The 20,957-nt window shown below is 46.5% G+C and overlaps 1 long non-coding RNA gene across 1 annotated transcript in view; it reads right to left on the reverse strand.

Moving 5' to 3' along the window:
• Window positions 1-20,957, reverse strand: part of LOC144781525 (uncharacterized) — a 120,306-nt gene that overhangs the window by 33,595 nt on the left and 65,754 nt on the right. Inside the window, exon 7 of the long non-coding RNA XR_013601005.1 lies at window positions 15,391-15,459. This is a non-coding gene — a long non-coding RNA (uncharacterized LOC144781525). The remainder of the gene's footprint in view (window positions 1-15,390; window positions 15,460-20,957) is intronic.

The following is a 20,957-nucleotide window of genomic DNA, read 5'->3' on the forward strand; positions in this document are numbered from 1 at the left end:
GTGCATAGTGTTCACAAAACATGGTGAAATGTAATGTATCCTGTGTGGAAAAGTGATCGCAATCGCATGGATTAGCATTGGTGTAAGAAACGAGCAAAAAATGTATCAAGTTAAAACGGAATCTAGTTAAAAGAAAACAATGAAATGGTCTGGTTACAAGGATAAGATATGGTTCAATACCTGGGACAGTTGTAAGTACATAATTCCTTCTAACAAGTGGTTTTCTCATCTCAGTCTCCTCCTGCTCTGCCACGAACAGGTTTACCAGTGCAGATTTTATCTCCATGACATCCTCTTTTTTAATGCGGTCAGGAAAATGAAAGAGCTCAGTACGCCCCACCATTGTAAGCATTGATTTGACATAGACCAGCCATGGGATTCTATGGGCTCTGTCCAGTGCAAGACAGTCTTTGAGAATCAGATGGTTTAAAGAAATTTCCAAATTAAGCCAGGTTTTTAACCAACAGATGACGGGAGCGGATTTTATTAGGTCTGTTACAACTCGCATGCCTAGCTCTGTATGTATTGTAAAAGTGGGAGTGGACTGGGGAACAGAAAGCAAAGACCTAAAAAATGTATTTTCCACAGTCTGGATGTTGTCTGATTTAATATATCCCCAGATCGCAGAACCATAGGTGGCTATAGCCAAGAATTTGGCTTTATATACTTTAAGGATAGCCTCCATTGGTCGCTCCCCCATCCTTTTAGCAAAGCTCAACAGGGCTGCAGCTGATCTTGCTACTGCGTTGGTTTTTGACTTATGTTGGGCACCCCAAGTTCCTCTACCATCAGAGATCACCCCCAAATAGGTAAAAATCGGGACCCTCTTTACCTCTTTGCCTGTACAAAAAAAAGTTATTGATTTCTTCTTCCTGCTAGATGATCCGACAATCATGACCTGGGATTTTTGGGTATTAATTTTTAGGTCTAGCGAGGTCATGAAGTCGCCGAAAGAGACCAATAATCTATTAAGGGCCACCCCAGTGCGTGCCAAAAGAACGGCGTCGTCCGCGTACAAGAGGACCGGGATGTTGGTCTCCCCTGCACGCGGGACGTCCACCGTTGAGGTGGCCAAGGCTGGCTCGAGTGCATTTATATATAGTGTAAAGAGGAGGGGGGCACGGATGCATCCTTGCCGCACCCCCCTCTCCGATTTGAAGTAATTGGTACACCTTCCCTCCCGGGTGACTCTAACAAAGGCCTGTAAACCGCAATGAAGGTCAGCTAGGAAACCCACAAGAGGGGGATCGATGTCCATGTCCAAAAGGATCCTCCACAGCCTCGACCTGTTGACCAGATCGAATGCTGAGGAGAGGTCCATAAAGGCCATGTACAAGGCCCACTCCTTCACTATTGTGTATTTGCTGATGATCAAATGAAGATTTAAACATTGATCAAATGTGCTCCTCTTAGCCCTGAAGCCGTACTGGGCATTGGACAGGGTTCCTCTGCCTTCCAGCCATGTTGTCATTCTACCTAGGATGACTCTACCCAGGATTTAACGGCAGAGTCTATTAGGGAAATAGGCCTATAGCAGGCAGGATCACCCCTTTGGCCCTTCTTAAATATTGGTACGATAATAGACCTTGCCCAAGACTCAAGCGAGTTGTTTTCTCTTGAGGCATTAAAAACATTGCTCAAAACTTCGGCGCGCACTTGTATAAGTCCGCAAGAACCCCATCCGGGCCCGGGGCCTTATTTTTGAGTGTCTCGTTTATGGCTTTTTCCACATCTTCCTCCTCGAAGGTCAAAATTGGCCCTGCATGGTGGGAGGAAAAGTACTCCTGTGTGGGACCAGGGGTTGGCTGACTATAGATGCTTCCAAAGTGGTCAATCCACTGTTCATCTGGGATAATGCATTCCACACCTTGGTTCTCCACCCCTGAGAAAAAGGGCTGGTTAATGACCGCCCAGAATTTAGAACTATCCCGCAACACTTCATCTGATTTAAGGTCACTCGATGCCTCATCCTTGATCTGACGTTTACGATACTGAATGGCCTGTTTGTATTGCTTCCTAAGGAAAACTATGTGTGTTATATTTCTAGGTGTTTCCTTCAGCGCTTTTAGGAGAGCAGAGTGTTCCTTAGAACAATTTGAATCGAACCATCTTTTACATCTTTGGACGCCTGGTTTGCTTTTAACCGTTAGATCAGTATTCACTTGTTGGCATATTATATTAAATGCCTTAGTTGTCCCACTATTACAGGCTGTGTTATCTAAGCAAATACCAACCTCTACTTCAACCTTGGCCAGCACATCTTGTAAAAAGGTGATCGGAGTGACTTTGGACCATTTCAGCCACCTACCCTGATCTTTAGTTGTCAGATCCATGGCTCATGTGACCGAAATATCTTTAAAGTCCTATAAACCCCCTAAAGCAACCTCCAATGTCACAGGGTTATGATCGCTAAAAGTAGAGTCTTCTACCCTATATGTTAAAATCATGGATAAAATAAAAGATGATAAAAAAATATAATCAATAACCGATCCTGTGCATTTACCTTTAAACTTCGGGCGTCTAGGCCCGTCAACACAACAGCTTGATTCATAAAGGTTAAAGGAGGCCAGAAGACTCTCCAAAACATCCCCTTGATTTGTATGTTCAAAGTGCGTGGGCAACGCATAGGGTGGCCCCCCATTTTCTGCCATAGTGCACTCCAAGGGACATGGGTGTATATTGAATTCACCCAAGAGGATGACCTCAAAACTGTTGTGTGTTGCTCTATACATCTCTAAGAATTCCCCGAGAGATTCTAGATGTTGATTGGGACTGACAGTTGCTGGTGAATTATAAAAATTTAAAAATAAAACAGTGGGGGAGTTATCACCCAGTAGTTCTACTGCTAAACAATGCGGTGAACCTGTCTCTAGTTGTTTTGCTGACCCATTTATGTTTAATGAGATTAGTAATGCTAATCCTCCCTTTGCCCTCCCCGCCATACTAGGTTTTGCGGGAATACTAAAGTGGATGTACCCCTCTAAAAAAGGGCTATTTGCTGTGTCCCAGGTTTCTTGGAGGGCTATTATATGAAAATATGTGACAAAACCTACCCAGTTCTCATCATGGATTTTAGATCTACTACCAGCGATATTCCAACTAAGTATTCTACAGGAGTTTCTGTTAGTTGGATTAGGGGCACTCAGATTTCAAGTGCCACATGGGTTATGTAGTCAATCAGAATTTTCTAACTGGAGCAGGGGGGAAAAACGATTCGACAATAGCAAGCCCCCGCTCTGTGTGACTTCGGGAATCTGCAAAGCTACTGGAGGTAGGGGGGGATGCAAAGGTAAAGGGTCAGAGACACCACTATCTGGGAGCATAGCAAAATCACGCGGTCCTAGGGTGGGGGTATCTCTTTTTGCTGTTACATTCTGAGCTGGGAGACGTGTGTTCTGGTTACCCCGTGGAGGATAGAAAAAACCAAGAGGTAGTGGTCTTATTCCTTTGTTTAAGAAATCAGATCCATCCCAGAACAATCTTTCGGCCATATTATTCCCACCAAAGTTTACAACAATACAGTCACCAGTGATGTTCTTAGGTCCGTGACCTACCCACCCCACCCTTCTAGCCATGATGATAGAAGATGATATATCGCCCTCCCCACTTGAGTAGTGTCTACACCATTCCCTTGGTTTACTTAAAAGCTCCTCAGTAGACTCTCTCCCCTTGTATTCTAGGGGAGGAACCCCCGTTAACACTGCCACGAAGGGAGCAGCGTCAGGTGGAAGGTGTAACCTGGGGGTACAAGACTTGGATGCGACATTGGAAATATTAGGGCACAGAGCTTGTGCGTTATGGTTTTTCTTTATAGCAGGTAGAGCTCTTGAAAGTGTAGTGAGAGATCCAGTGCCACTTCTCGCCGTATCCAGAGTAGTTGCTGATGACAAAGATTTTTGAGACACATGGGGGCGTGGATTCCCTGGATGGTCATTTAACCCTGAGCATACCATGGGCTCTGTGTCTTGGTTCTCAACAGTTTTATAGTCACTCGCCTTGTGGCAGTCTAGGCTTTGGTATTCTTTTATGAAAGAGTCAATTTTCTCACACCTCTTAAGTAGGCTAGCTACACATGTGTTCAAACAGTCAACAATGTCTTTACCAATACCCACCAACAGAGGCTCTAATCGTGCAATAAACAGTTCCTCCACTTTATCCCCCAAGTCTGCGAGAATGTCATCATTATGTTCGTGACTCAGGTGGTTAGCTTTCCCAACACATTTTCTTGACTTGGGTCTAACCGAAGTCGAAGGTTCGTTGGAGCAGGATCCCTCTAGAGAAACTAGGAGAGGAGCTTGGGGCAGAGATTCTTGACTAAATAGCGCCTCCGCGTGTACGCACTCACTCGGGGCCTCTGTCGAAACAAATAGTGTATCTGGGATATGTGAGTCCGTCGCCCTGTCAAGTTCTAGCTCTTTCTCAGCATTGGCGATTTTTTGGCTGATAGCGCCTACAGCTGACGTTAGATATGATATAATAGTATCAGCCTTTCGTGGAACTTTGGCATTTTTAACCCCTTGACCATCAGTGCCCAGATGTTTGCTCTTACCCATGATTGCAGCTAAGGGGGGGTGGCCCAGCCCGGCCTCCTCTGGCCCCGGACGGCCACAGACGGTCCCGCCCTTGTCCCGGGCTTAGCCCGGCGCCGCCCGCGCGCGTCCCGCGACGCGGGAGCTCTCGCCGTAGTTGCAGGCACCTCCTGGGGCGGGACAGGGCGTGCGCGCCTTCCTGGTGCTAGGGCCGCTGGGGGATGTAGTCCCCGGTCCGCCGCTGCCGCGCCGCGATGTTGTGGGGCAGCAGGCAGTCGGCAGACAGTGAGGCAGCAACAACAGGGGCAGCGAGGAAGGCTATGGTCAGCCTCAGCACCCCCAACGATGGCGCCCAGGTCAGTGGTGATGTGTCCCCCGCTCCCCCGGAGCTCTCGCCGTAGTTGCAGGCACCTCCGGGGGCGGGACAGGGCATGCGCGCCTTCCTGGCGCTAGGGCCGCTTGGGGATGTAGTCCCCGGTCCGCAGCCGCCGCGCCGCGATGTCCTGGGGCAGCAGGCAGTCGGCAGACAGTGAGACAGCAACAACAGGGGCAGCGTGAAAGGCTATGGTCAGCCTCAGCACCCCCAACGATGGCGCCCAGGTCAGTGGTGATGTGTCCCCCGCTCCCCCGGAGCTCTCGCCGTACTTGCAGGCACCTCCGGGGGCGGGACAGGGTGTGCGCGCCTTCCTGCCGCTAGGGCCGCTGGGGGATGGAGTCCCCGGTCCGCCGCGCCGCGATGTCCTGGGGCAGCAGGCAGTCCGCAGACAGTGAGGCAGCAACAACAGGGGCAGCGTGGAAGGCTATGGTCAGCCTCAGCACCCCCAATGATGGCGCCCAGGTCAGTGGTGATGTGTCCCATCAACAACGTGTTTACGATATAGGCAACAAGGCCAGCGTGGCTTGACAGGAGGGAGATGGCTAACAGGTGGGTGGCCCAGATTACAGACCAAAGAGGAGCGAAAATTCATGATAGAGCTGGGATTGCGAGGGCATTCGGCAACCTCTTTGGGCCGGTTTATACCACTACGCAGTCATCCACCCACGTGGAGGCGGCTGAATTGCTAGCCACTCTACCTTTGTGTCGTATACAGAGGATGGTTATCACTAACCTTATAGCCGGATACAGCGGGAATGATGTGATGCTAATTAATCCCTTCCCTATGTGGGACTACCCATGACTAATATGTAACACTACACGGGTAACACCACTATAGGGGAAAGGGAAAAAAGGGACAAAAGAAACAATAAAGTTGCAGCCGCTAGGTTCAGATAAGGGATGTCTTCGGAGATGTTGTACCTTGCTCTCCTACAATCCACCCCACTGGCCCTGTAAGTGAAACACAATACACGCATAAGAAGACTGCTTCACAACACCCATACCCCCTGTGCCCCTATGTGTGGTAGTACTTACATAACATGCTACTGCACATCTCCCAACGTAAAAGTCACAAAAATAGCAAAAATAAATAAACAAAATTAAAATATGAATAATAATCTTGGTGTTTTATATATTAGAGGTACTTATCCTACAGCAGATAATCCTCTGGTATTTCCTTCTGGTGTTATAAAACCTCTAGACTTCCTCTGAGGTCGTTTCCAAAATATCCCCACACTTCCAAATAGATCCGAAGCTGGAGAGGCTATTGTAAGGTAATTATGAGCTTATAGCGCCATCTAGCATCATAACTCTAAGCTGTTCCGAGGGATTATCATAACTTCTTAGTGCCCACGAAAAGCATGTACAGAGGCTTTCAACTCGAAAAAATAAATAGCTCTTCCATAGCGCGTATGCCAAGAGGTTTATTGTTATTAGATGGAATGGAATGCAGAGTCTTCCAACCAGTTGTATATATCCTGAATCAGGGTCGGTGGTTCCGTTGGAGCTAGGATGCTCGCGTGAAGCAGACAAAGTAATTCCAGCGGCAGGATTGTCTCAAATAAAAAAATGCTCAATGTTAACTATAGTCTTTGCGGCAAAACAGCGTGCTCGCAGCGTAGCAGCAAACAATTACCCAGCCGTAAGACGACGGCCTGGGCTTGATGTCAATTACCGCCCACAGCTGTCTCCATACAGCGGAAAACTGAAGTTCTGCTTCCTTGAAAGGATCCGATGGCAGAAAACAAGAAGGAGTCCAATTCTAAATGTCAGAAGGGCTTAGCAAGCCCGAAAATACAACGCTCTCTCTCGCGCTCTCAGGAATACTCGAGTGACAAGCCGCAAGTAAAGTGTAGGAGGGGCTTATGTAGACAGATCAACTGACCTGTCTCTTCACCCGAGGATACTGGGAGAAGTAGTGTACTGGATGTATGCAGTCATACCGTGTAATGTATCCCTACCTTACAGTGTCTATCAACGCTTAGCCATGACAGTACCCCCTCTCAACGTCCGTCATCTCGGCGCACCACCGGGCTTGGAGGGATAGCAAGCATGGAACCACCTCAACACACCAGGGCAGTGTAAGTTGACTACAGGCTCCCAAGAACGTTCTTCCGGGTCATAACCCTTCCAGTCCACCAAATAGTGTACTCTACCCCGGACGTATTTGGAGTCCAGAATGGTTTGCACCTCATACTCCTCATCCCTGTCTATGAATAGAGCTGGAGGCCTCACTGGCAAACATGTGCCCTGAACACAAGGTTTCAGGAGGGACACATGGAATACCGGATGTATTCGCCAGGTGGCAGGCAGTGTGAGTTTCATGGCAACAGGATTTACCACTTTCTCTATGGGATATGGCCCTACAAATTTAGGCTGCAACCTATTATTTCCTCTGAGCTTTAGATGTTTGGAGTTAAGCCAAAATCTATCCCTTACTTTATAAGAGGGCTAAGGTGTTTTTTTCTTATCTGCCTGGGATTTGTCCCTTGCTCGTGATTCTTCTAGGTGGGTTTGACAGTATCTAATACTACTTTGAAGTGTGCTTGGTGTTCTTGAATAGAAGGTAGTTTGGAGGACACAGGGTGTTCAAAGGGTAGCATATTAGGATGAAAGCCTTGAAGACAGTAGAAGGGGGAGCATCCCAGGGAAGTAGGTTCGGCATTGTAGGCGAATTCTGCAGTCCACATAAGTTTGCTCCAATTTTCTTACTGTAACAACGTGAAACACCTAAGATACTGTTCCAAAGTCTGATTTAGTCTTTTGGTTTTACCATACGTTTGAGGATGGTAGCTTGAAGACAGGCGAGCGTCGATCTTCATAATCTCACAGAGTTCTTTCCAGAATCTGGAAGTGAATTGAGTTCCTCTGTCTGTGATGATGACTAAAGGGATTCCGTGTAGTCTGATGTTATGTTGTAGGAAGGCAGCGGCTAGTTCTGCGGATGTGGGCAGTTTGCTTAGAGCAATGAAGTGACCCATTTTGGTTAAGTGGTCAATAACCACCAAGATGGTGTCACAACCAGAACTAAGAGGCATCTCTACAATGAAGTCCAAAGATACCGTGTGCCATGGTATTAGTCTGAGTACACCACTGGGCCGCTGATATTGTGCCTTGGCTTTTGCACAAACGGAACATTCAGATATATATTTAGCCGTGTGTTTTCTGAGTGTCTCCCACCAGAAATAATGAGTCAATGTTTGTAATGTCTTTTGGTTTCCCATGTGGCCACCTAGCGTTGTATCGTGGATCCAATGCAATACCTGTTGCTGAAGGGGGGCCTTCAGGCACATACAGCCTGTTATCATGAAACATCAATTCCTCCTTCACAGATCGATGAATGGGTTCCTCCTTTACACATGCATTTTTATCGAGGCCTGTGATCTGTTTCTTTACTTCGTTTAAAAAGTCTTGAGTAGAAATTAAGGCTACTGTGTCAGTAGGAAAGGTAGCCTTTTGCAGAATTATGGGAGATTCTTCTACCATATCAGGAACTTCCCTACTGGTAGGCAGGGGTCTGGAGAGTGCATCTGCCTTTCCGTTTTGTGGTCCTGGTCTGCATTTAATGATGAAATCGTAATCTGCAAAAAATAGTGTCCATCTTAATTGTCGAGATGTTAGGGCTCTAGCACTCTTCAAAAATAGTAGGTTCCGATGATCTGTGTAGATTTCCACAGTGTGCCTGGCCCCCAGCAGATGATGTCGCCATTCTTCACATGCACGTTTGATGGCCAATAGTTCCTTATCAGTTATGCTGTAATTGACTTCACTACTGGAGAGTTTTTTAGAGAAGAATGCGACAGGATGTAGTTGGCCTGTTTCAGGGTGTCTCTGGGAAAAGTATCCCCCCTAAGGCATAGTAGGAAGCATCTGTCTCAAGTATGAATGGTTGGGAGGCATCAGGATGTCTCAGTATGGGGGCACTGGTAAATTGAAGCTTTAACATTTGAAAGGCTTCTTCTGCAGACCTTGTCCACTGGAAGGTGGTTCCTTTCCCCAACAACAATGTTAAAGGCTGAATGATACTGGAGAAGTTCATTATGAATCTTCTATAAAAGTTCGGGAACCCCAAGAAACTTTGTAATGCCTTTACACTAGAAGGGGATTCTCACTTCAGAATAGCTCGAGTTTTCTTTTTATCCATGCATAATCCATTGGGGCCAATGACATACCCCACAAACTCCACATCTTGGGTGTGAAAGTAGCATTTCTCAAGTTTAGCAAATAGGGAATACTGTTGCAGCCTTTCCAATACTGCTGACATGTGAGGGATGTGTTCTTCCATATTAGCAGAATATACCAGAATATCGTAAATATAAACGATGCACGACATGTCCAGTAATCCTCTCAGCACCTCATCCATGAAATATTGGAAAGCGGCGGGGGCATTACATAGCCCAAAAGGCATCACTTGAAACTTGTAGAGACCGAACTTGGTTCTGAAGGCCGTCTTCCACTCGTCCCCCCGCCGCACTCTCACCAGATGGTATGCCCCACGGAGCTCAAGCTTGGTAAAGACTGTAGTTCCTTTTAATTGGTACAAACACCGGAATCAAGGGCAAGGGATATCTGTTTTTCTTGGTAACACGATTTATCGCCCTATCGTCGATACAAGCCCTTAAGCCTCCCTCGAAAAGTAAAGAAAGGTGGCGAGGAGGCTTGTGAAGATGAAGGACGGATGAAGCCATTCGCCAATATCTCCTTCAAATACTGCTGTAAATACGTGGTTTCTGCTTCTGTGAGGGCGTAAATGTGGCTACACGGGATGCTGGCTCCTGGTTCTAGCTCAATAACACAATCATACGCTCTGTGTGGAGGAAGTTTACTAGCTTCTTGCTTGCTGAACACAGTATGGTATTGTTGATATTCCATGGGTAATGTTGTGATGCATCCCACAATTTGTGTCTCACAACTGCTTGCCAGCAACTCCACAGGATTCACTTGTTGTGGATGTTCTTGTATCCTATCCAAAGTACAGTGTTCCTTACAATACTGGGAGTTCAGTGTGACCGTTCGTGCCGACCTTTGCATGTGGGGATCGTGGAGTGTGAGCCATGGCATGCCCAATATAAGAGTAAAATGCGGGGCGTCGATCAAATCGAACTGGATATACTCATGATGACTTTGGCCCACCTGCATCTGTATTTGCTGTGTATGATATCGTACTGGCCCTGACGTTAGTTCCGTGCTATCTTCTGCCTTCACCAGTTCTGGGCTCTTCTTCTTCACACAGGGCATACCTATTTCTTGTGCATAACTTTGGTCGATGAAATTGCCAGTGGCTCCGGAGTCTAAAAGAGCATGTACTAGTACTAATCCTGCTTCAGGTACATCCTAAGTGACACACACATTCATGTGCGCTACTGCATTTTGGACAGTATTAACCACTGCGGGACAGACCTCTTCTTCACGTGGCCTCAAACAAGGGGTCTGGGACTCATTTGGGCATTCCAGTTTTCCAAATTCTCAGAAGAGTAATCCACTACTGATGCTTTCTGAACCCCTTTGAATTCTCTATACGTTGTTCTTGTTTTGGCCTTGCAATCCTTAATAAAGTTTCTCGGTTTCCCACAATACATACATAGTCGTTGTTTTCTTCTTCGCTCTCTTTCTTCTTGATTTAATGGTCCTCTTATTCCACTAACTTGCATTGGTTCTGTCCCATCTGCTGCTGGAGAAGGCCCATCATTACTGGCTCCTGTACGTGGGGTTACGTATCTAGGTACAAAGCGATTTCTGTATCCCCTTCTTTCCTGCAGTCTGTGATCTAATTGTACTGTGAGATCTATAAGTTCATCACATGTGGTGGGCATGTGTACTACTTGTGCCAGAACATCTTTCAATTCACTTTGCAACCCTTGATAATACAAAGCGGTTCTTTTCTCCATAGGCCAATCAGTTTCAGCAATGAGTCTGTTGAAAGTGGTAATGTACGACAATAAGTCCTGGTTACCTTGTTTGAGAGTAATCAATTCTCTGTCTAAAGAGAGTAAATGTGCCTTCCTATCAAAGAGCTTGCGCATTTCATCGCCGAAGGTATCGAAGTTATGTAAGGCAGGGTCGTCTCTTTCGATAAGGGGAAAGGACCAACTAGCTGCAATACCCCCAAGATATGACATAACAAAAGCAGTTTTAGTTTGATCATTGGGAAATACTGCAGGCTTACACATGAAATGTAATTTACATTGCCCTAGGAATATACCACATTTCTCTGGATCCCCAAAAAATCTTTCTGGTGGAGCTAATGGTAGCTGTGCGGGCTGGGTAACCTGTATGGTGGAAGGACCTGCACCTCCTCCCACATTTTGTGTTGCTTGCCCAGCACTCGCATCAGGAGATGCTGGTGGCGGTAAGGTCCAAGGCTTGATATACTGCCCCCCCCTCGTATCAGTGGGGCTAGAGCGGGATAATCCAGCAGCCTCACGTCTCATAACGCCCAGTTTGTTACGTAATTCCTGATTCTCACCCCTGAATGCATCTACCTCCATTCTCAAGGTGGTTAAAGTTTCCAACACTGAAGTGAGTACAGTGTTGGTGTCCATCGTTCAGGCCGTAAGTAAGCGTGGGCTTGTCACTCTGTCGTATACAAAGGATGGTTATCACTAACCATTTAGCCGGATACAGCGGGAACGATGTGATGCTAATTAATCCATTCCCCTATGTGGGACTACCCATGACTAATATGTAACACTACACAGGTAACACTACTATCGGGGAAAGGGAAAAAAGGGACAAAAGAAACAATAAAGTTGCAGCCGCTAGGTTCCGATAAGGGATGTCTTCGGAGATGTTGTACCTTGCTCTCCTACAATCCACCCCACTGGCCCTCTAAGTGAAACATAATACACGCATAAGAAGACTTCTTCACAACAACCACACCCCCTGTGCCCCTATGTGTGGTAGTACTTACATAACATGCTACTGCACATCTCCCAACGTAAAAGTCACAAAAATAGCAAAAATAAATAAACAAAATTAAAATATGAATAATAGTCTTGCTGTTTTATGTATTAGAGGTACTTATCTTACAGCAGATAATCCTCTGGTATTTCCTTCTGGTGTTATAAAACTTCTAGACTTCCTCTGAGGTCGTTTCCAAAATATCCCCACACTTCCAAACAGAACCGATGCTGGAGAGGCTATTGTAAGGTAATTATGAGCTTAAAGCGCCATCTAGCATCATAACTCTAAGCTGTTCCGAGAGATTATCATAACTTCTTATTCCCCCGAAAAGCATGTACAGATGCTTTCAACTCGAACAAATAAATAGCGCTTCCATAGCGCGTATGCCAAGAGGTTTATTGATATTTAATGGAATGAAATGCAGAGTCTTCCAACCAGTTGTATATATCCGGAATCAGGGTTGGTGGTTCCGTTGGAGCTAGGATGCTCGCGTGAAGCAGACAAAGTAATTCCAGCGGCAGGATTGTCTCAAATAAAAAAATGCTCAATGTGAACTATAGTCTTTGCGGCAAAACAGCGTGCTCGCAGCGTAGCAGCAAACAATTACCGAGCCGTAAGACGCCGGCCTGGGCTTGATGTCAATTACCGCCCACACCTGTCTCCATACAGCGGCAAACTGAAGTTCTGTTTCCCTGAAAGGATCCGATGGCAGAAAACAAGAAGGGATCCAATTCTAAATGTCAGAAGGGCTTAGCAAGCCCGAAAATACAATGCTCTGTCTCGCGCTCTCAGGAATACTCGAGTGACAAGCCGCGAGTAAAGTGTGGGAGGGGCTTATGTAGACAGGTCAACTGACCTGTCTCTTCACCCGAGGATGCTGGGAGATGTAGCGTACTAGATGTATGCTGTCATACCGTGTATTGTATCCCTACTTTACAGTGTCTATCAACGCTTAACCATGACAGTACCCCCTCTCAACGTCCGTCATCACGGCGCACCACCGGGCTTGGAGGGATAGAGAGCATGGAACCGCCTCAACATAGCTGAATCACTGCAAATTCAAACAATATTGCTCCAGTATTTGTTTGTACGAACTTTTTGCAGCAACAATCCAAGTGACACTGTATCCTTGTTTTCCAAAAGTCTGGGGCCATAATTTCACCATTATCCCAGATACTTGGTGACCGCATTTGTTTCCAATATACCGGTCACTGCACCTTGCATTGAATGTTTAAAGCCTGGGGTGTTTGGTAACTCACCTATTAGCAATACTGACTCGCTAGAAAAGCGGGCTGATGTATCAAAGGGTTTCACCCATTCTCTGTCTGGGGGTGTCAATGTGATGGTACATATTGGGAAATCTTTTATGAAACCAGCCATTTTATCTATCAGTGAAAGAATCACACATAGCCAAAATAATCAAATATGATCTAAACATGGTTCCAAACCCTGCAACAATAGACCAAAGACCACAAAACTGAAAAAAACAAATGTGAACCCCCTAAAAAGCAAAACTCAAGCAGAATGTAAGTTCAGTCTTTCTTGCTGCTACTTTTTTTTGCAGTTTTATATAGCGCAAAGCCCACTCAAAGGTATCAAAGTACTTTACATGAGCACCAGTTGCATTACAGATGAACTGTTCATACCTGGCTTTTTTCCTTAGCCATGTTTCTGACCCCTACTTGGACCTTGTTTTCAGTGATATCCTCCCACTGCGCTTCCATCTCATCCGGGCGTATCGTCTTAACTCCTGCTATCGTCTTAATTCCTGCGTCTTGCTGATATGTTTGTGCTAAATATTTCTCTGTGCAAATTTATAATAAGTAGTGTTTATTATAGTGTGACAGGAAATTTTTACTGCGAGCAGATTTAGGAATGGACAGGCCTCTACCCCGAATTACAGGTATCATCACCTGTTAGGACTACCAGAGCATATACTGTGTGATTTACTAGATGGTAATTGATAGACACATGGTGAACACTACATCCACACATCAGAAAATATTTGTATCTTTCAGGCATGGCCGACCTGCACAGCTGACATAGTATATTTTTATGGTGCCCCTATACACACCCCCTGGTCCTGTGAGTCCTGTGAGCACAACACTTGGCTACAATGCTATAGGGCCACAATCCATTACTACTGAATAACTATCCCTAACTGAAAATGAACATGGAAACACTGGAGGACCAGGTGTTCAGATTTTTCCATTAAAACATAGGCATGATCTCGTCAATATTAGTTGAATTGTAATGCCTTCAAAATAGTGGTATGGAGTCACAGTATTAAAAAAAATAGTAGGGGTCAAGAAGAGCTACTGAGGGATCTGGAGATAAGGAGCTTGGCAGATCCAAAAGTGCAGGCAAGTTTAGTAGAAGAGAAAGGAAAAATAACACACTTAGTAGAGTGGCTTGGATGTGTTGACTACAAAGCACACCTTAAGGCAACACATGAGGAACAAGACAAAACGGAGAGCAAATACATACAAGAGAGGAACCCCCATTATGGGAATTAGATGATAAACATGAAAACACAGAGAATGAGATAAACAGTGCCTTTGCCTACTGCTACGAGGTGCTGTACTCATCGTGGGAGGTTATAATTAATGTAATGTGGCTAGTGAGTTTACAACACTGTGTACGGAGGTGCGTGACTTATAGCAATTTGAAGGTGGTGCGTAAATTATAAATTTAAGGTATAACTATAACTTTAGAATTTCTAATGTTTGTGTAGTTTAAGTTCGGTTGTATAGAATTTCAATGTATTTTATTTTTTATTAATGAAGTGTTTAAAATTGTAGAGAGGAGTCTTTCTTAGAGAGGAATGTCATAGAGTACAGTAGAGGAAATTGTCGTAGACTGTTGATGCATACAGTGGAGTGTTGTAGAGTGGAGTGGCAGAGAGTGGAGTGGAGTGGTGTGGAGTGGAATACCGTTGAGTGGAGTAGCATTGAGTGGCATAGAGTTGAATGGTGTAGAGTGGAATAGTGTAGAGTGGAGTGGCATACAGTAGAGTGCCGTGGAGTGGAGTAGAATGGAATACCATACAGTGGAGTAGCATACAGTGAAGTAGAGTTGAAAGGCGTAGACTGGAATAGTGCATAGTGGAGTAGTGTAGAGTGAGGTGGCGTACAGTAAGGTGGAGTGTTATAGAGTTGAATAGCGTAGAGAGGACTTGCTTAAAGTGGAGTGGATTAGAGTAGAATGGCAAACAGTGTAGTGGTGTACAGTGTAATAGTATAGGGTGGAGTGGGGTAGAGTGAAGTGGCTGGCATACAGAAGAGTGGCGTAGAGTCAAACAGCATAGAGTGGAGTGGTGTAGAGTTCATTCGCGTGGAGTGGCATGTAGTAGTGTGGCGTGGAGTGGCATAGAGTGGAGTGGGGTAGAGTGGAGTAGTGTAGAGTGGAATACTGTAGAATGTAGTAGCGCAGAGTCAAGTTGGGTAGAGTGGAACAGAGGAGAGTAGAGTGGCGAAGGAAGGAGTGGTGTAGACTGGCGTGGCGTAGAGTGGAATAGCATAGAGTGGAGTGGCATAAAGTGTAGTGGTGTAGGGTGGAGTGGCGTTGTGAGGATTTACCTACCTGGGAGTCCTTTTCCTCCAATTCAATGTCGTGAAGACCTGCCCCTGGAGCTCCTTGCCACTGTAGAACCTGCGAAAATAAAGGAAAATGTATGAAACAAACAGACACCGTAATAAAGAACCTGTCTCTTTAAACAGGGTCACAGAGGTAACCGATCAGGAGATGTCGGACCAAATAAGAAGGAAAGCCGACAAACGGAAGAGGAGAGAGAATACGCAAGAATCCAAGAGGACAAAACGGAGCCAGAGAGAGGACGGACTGCCAGGATCACCCCTGCCAGTTGAAAGGAGGTCTGAATCCAAAGGAGGACCACTTCCGAAGCCGCCAAGCAAGAGAGCTACGACGGACACGGTCAAGAGGACGAATACGCCAAGTTGGCTCCTCTCGAGGAATGGTGGACGGCCCTGGAGGATGCGGACTAACTACCACAACCCTGAAGAGTTGCAGCAGAGCGGGTAGGTGTCTAGGACTAAAATCTTTTGAGGGAGGGAAGGAGGGTTAACAGGGCAGATGTGGGAAACTATTGGTGATTGGTGAAAGGCTTCACCAATGGTTTGAAATGAAGGCATGAATTCAAAACAAACGGAACCGCATGCTTATAAATACCAGCCAAATAACTACCCATACAGACTACAAGTTCCATAAGGCCTTTCTGGCAGACTAAAGTGGTACTTCCCTGGATAGTCCCAAGAAAAGGGGCATATATTATTTGCTTTTCTTGTCTTTTGTTTTCCCTTACTTTTTATGTATTTATTTATTCAATTTATAAAGCACACTGTCACCTTGCAGGCATCCTGGCGCTAAAGTAGCTCAAAGGAGGAGTGAGTCAGGGGCAGGGTCCGGCGACTAGGTCTTGGGGAACAGCCAGGTTTTTACCCTTTTTCTGAAGGGAAGGAGCCCCCTGATTTGCCTAATTTCCCAGGGGAGTCTATTCCACAATTTAGCCGCTGCCACCCCAAAGGATCTGCCCCCTGACCTAACCTTCCTAAATCTAGGAACCTTCACCAATCTCGCCGACGAGGAGCGCAGCATTCTTGTAGGGGCGTACCAATCAAATTTTTTTGCATACGCACAGGCCCAGTCCCATGAAGGGCTTTAAAAACAAGGCAGAGAGATTTGAATTGCACTCTCTGTCTAAGGGGAAGCCAATGAAGTTCTGCCAGAGCTGCAGAGGCAGAAGAGCTTCTCGACCACCCTAAGACTAGTTTGGCAGCTGCTGACTTGATCCTTTGCAGTCTGTCCAACAGGAAGTTAGGAGATTCAAGCAAGAGAGCGTTATAGTAGTCAAGCCTACTAAGAATCGTACATCTTGCTACTTGGGCACGTATCCGAGAAGGTAGTAACGGGAAATTTTTTCGAAGGGATCTGATGATCGCAAAACAAGAGGCAGTTGGTTTAGTAACCTGGGCTTCCAGAGTAAGCTTATCTTCAAATATAATGCCCAGATTACGGACAGTTGTTGCCGGCTGAACTGCGGAAGAAGTTCCCGAAGGCCAAAAATTGCAGGGAACAAGAGGATAGATCCTATTTGCAGTGCAAAAGATCACCTCAGTCTTTCCTGCGTTAAATTGTAAAGAATTATCTCGCAGCCAGACGGCCGTGTCCTGCAGACAGTTGTGAAACGCCTCCCCTGTTATCGAATCCTCACCCTCAAAGGAGAGGATCATCTGCGTGTCATCGGCATAATTTATGATGTCAACATTATATGCAATCAGAGGTTTTAAATATACATTAAATAGAATAGGGTTGATTGCCGATCCCTGAGGAACACCATGCAACACGTTGGAGAAGGCAGATTAGAAGGGGGGGAAGGGACACCGCCTGCTGTCTTTCCTGCAAAAAGGATAGAAACCAACACAAGGCAGAGCCTTTCACCCCGATCTCGCTCAATCTTCTCATCAGGATCTCATGGTTGACCGTATCAAAGGCGGCAGACAGGTCGAGCAAAATCAATGCAGCTGCCTGTCCCCTGTCTGCCCGCCTCTGAAGCTCATCCATGACGGTAAACAAAGCCTCAGTCTCATGAGCCGGCCGAAATCCAAACTGGACCTCCTCCAGCAAATTGTGCTGTTCTATGTATGAAGACAGAGTGATATTAACAGCCCGTTCTACGATTTTAGCAGGAAACAGCAGCAAGGAGAGATGCCTATAGTTTTTTGAACATTCAGGATCAAGGGAAGGGTTCTTCAATAAAGGAGAAACCAAAGCTTGCTTCCACTGTGGGGGAACTACACCACTGATTAGTGAATGGTTACAGATCAGACGCAGAGAAGGGAACAGTTCTTCCTCGTACTCCTTCCAGATCTTATGTGGTATCGGGTCCAGGGGTGATCTAGAGGAAATACCCAGTGCCAAACTGCTGAAGTCCTCCACCATTAAAGGCGTAAACTCACAGAGTTGTTCAGAAACTTGACATCTAGGGCCGATGTCCACATCCTCTGAGTCACCCACCTCTAGCGCTACAGTGCACTCAGCTGCCAGAACTAGGTTCCCTGCTGCTTGCTGGCCACCCTCAAGATCATCAATAATCAGCTGGATCTTTTCCCGAAAGAACCTGGCCAGGTTCTCACAAAGTTCTAGTGAGGGGGATATACATTCTTGGAGCAGTCAGGACTGGTAAGACTATTCAAAATGTAAAAAATGCTTCTGGAGCTAATGGAAGCATTGCAAATTACAGAGGAGAAATAGTCGGCTTTGGCCCTTCTAATCTCGTTCTTATACTCTACGATTTTTATTTTCCACAGCAACCTGTCAGTCTCCTTATAGCCTTGCCTCCATCTCCTCTCAACCTGTTTACACATTAGCTTAAGGTCTGTTAATGTGGTGTTAAACCAAGGGGCAGAATTTCTGCCTTTACACCTGTGGTTTTTCAGAGGGGCACAGGAGTCCAGCATAGAGGTGATTTTTTGACACAGTGAGGCGTAATTTTTAGTAACTTGCATATCAGAAGAGAAGTAATCCCCGACCTTGAACACAGTGCCGGACCACTTCAAGCGTGTCAGAGCCTTCCATTCTCTGCTGGTATATTCAGTCAAAAGGCGTGAGACCTGTGTCAATGGAGTCTTAAGCTCAGCAAAGAATTTTATTAAGAAATGATCCGTCCAATCCATCTGCAAAATTTTGCCAATTTGCAGAAGGTGGGGTTTGGAGAAAATAAGGTCAAGGAGATGCCCAGCCTTATGAGTGGCCTTAGAGACCTGCTGGCGGAGGCCCAGAACTTTGCACGAGTGAAGTAAATTGTGGAGCCCAGGGTCGAGAGAACCGTTTAGCCACAGATTAAAATCCCCCAAAATTACTAATTTGGGGTGAGTGGCTGCCATATTAGTGAGGGTATTTAGCAATGATTGTTGCTGCTGAATACTAAAGGCCCCGTGAGGCCTACAACAAATGATCCCTTTGAAAACAAGACCAGAATCATTTTTTATAGTCAGGCCCAATAGTTCCATACCATTGACCGCATCCATGTCAATGGTCCCTATCTTCCAGGAGATGACTCCAACTCCACCCCCCCCTCCCATTTAATCTTGGTTGGTGGTGTATTTTGTAACCTGGCAGACAAGCCCAATCAAAGTCGACCTCGCAATCAGGGCTAGTCCAGGTTTCTGTCATAAACAGAATGTCGAGCTCATGTGAAATGTGATTTTTCTTCTGGACACAACTAAACTTGTACGTACTTATGACATAGACAAACCCAATAACCTTCAGTTGTCTCCACTGAAACCCTCCCAATTTTTCTATCTAATCAGTGCGAGTCCAGGACGTAAGTGCTATGATGACTCCTGGGCGGAGTTGCGGAGTTTCACAAACTCCGTGAGATACCGCGGAGTTCCGCAGCCTGACGAAATATCTTGAACCGAGATCTTGATTTGAATGCAGTCCTTGCTCGTAAAATATTTCACGTTGTCAATAAGAGCTATTCTACACTGCCTATTGACAGTAGATGGTGCTATTGAGCTTTAAAGGAATTTAGAAATTATTCTAAAAAGCGATCGTCTGTATATTTTCCCCCCATCAACAATATCACCTGAATAAAGTTACCAAAATAGCCCTGTAAGTAAAAGATTATGAAATCGGTACTCTGAGCTGTGAATAGCTACTTTCTGGAGCAAGAAACATTCCTGTAGTGTCTGCCTGGACACATTATAATGTTGTGCCTGTTGTACCACACACCACAGGCGTCACCAGTCAGGTGACCCTGGAAATAAAAGGGGCCGGGGGCACGTGCCATGGGCCAGTTTTAGTACCCCACTACGCTGTGTCTGTGTTCATTCGTCCAACATGCGGGCCTGAGGGGACCCTAACATTCCTCAAAGACAAAGATTAGCCTGTTTAAACCTTACCCCACACGACAGGCAATTGGTGATATAAGTCGTAGGGTAAGGGGTGGACAGCTCCGCCAGAGCACCGCCGTTGTTGCCTGCCTGATGGAGGGGATCGGATGCCGCCGGAGCCTGCCCTGAGGAAGCGGGCACATCGCCCCGCAGTGAAGGTGGCACTCCGAGAGCAAAAAGGGGAAGAATATGCCCACATTCAGGGCTCGAGTCGGGGTACCACGCGGGTGGACGGCGTCCCCCAACTTATTTTACCAGGGGGACGCCGTCCACCCTGCCAAACAGCTGGACTTCACTCTTTGGCCTGTCTGGGACGAGGAGCTTGACACCTTTCATGATGTTACGTCCTATCGTGACGTCACTTCCGGTGACAGCGTCCCCCCACTTCTTTTTTTACGACTTGTGCCCTGCCCACATTAGAAGGCAATTTACCCGACTGGCGTGATACGGCGCCAGGGCCGGCGCTAGGCATGGGCAGCGTGGGCGGCTGCACAGGGCCTCGCACTCAGCCCACCAGCATGGGGCCACGCACTGGTGATGTGTCCTGTTGTTTCCCTGGCGATCTATTTAAAAAAAAAGGTTTCGCCTTGCAATTAAGGTCCATTGGAGGGGGCCCCCTCCCCGGCCTCTCAGGGATGGTGTCTGGAGGCGTAGGGGAGGGAGACGCTCCCTCATTTGCAAGGAGACCATTCACAGACACTGTGGGGGGCCCATTGTCCAGCATTTTGGCGCCCCCACAGTTTTAACTTTTAGACCACAATCAATTCTCACACCTATAGTACTGAAGGTGTGAGAAATGCTTGTGGAGTAAAAGTTAAAACTGTGTCTCTGAATAGTCTCCTTGCAAGGGGCCACTTATCTAAATTAGAGGTGGCCTCGCACGTTCCCTTTTAGCCCGGGGCCTCGCAAATCCTAGGACCGGCCCTGTACGGCGCCCAGCATCTGCAGTGTGCGTCGGAGCGAGACGGCTGCCACCCGCCAGTTTGATGCACATCCTGCCAGCAAGGGAGGAAACCGAGGCTGCAATCCCTGTGTGATGACCACGACAGACGACAGACGACGGACACTAGGACCCTGTGGGTCACAGGGTGGTGACCAGGTCACCAGACTACTTCCTGTGGACGGACAGGAAAGGGCAGTACACAGCAGGACGAGGACGAGGACGGACGTGCCCAGACGGACGGACGATACACCAAAATAAAGAAGTACCTCAACATACCATCTGTGTCCTGTGTA

This window comes from Lissotriton helveticus, chromosome 9 (genome assembly GCF_964261635.1).
Source record: "Lissotriton helveticus chromosome 9, aLisHel1.1, whole genome shotgun sequence".
NCBI lineage: Eukaryota > Metazoa > Chordata > Amphibia > Caudata > Salamandridae > Lissotriton > Lissotriton helveticus.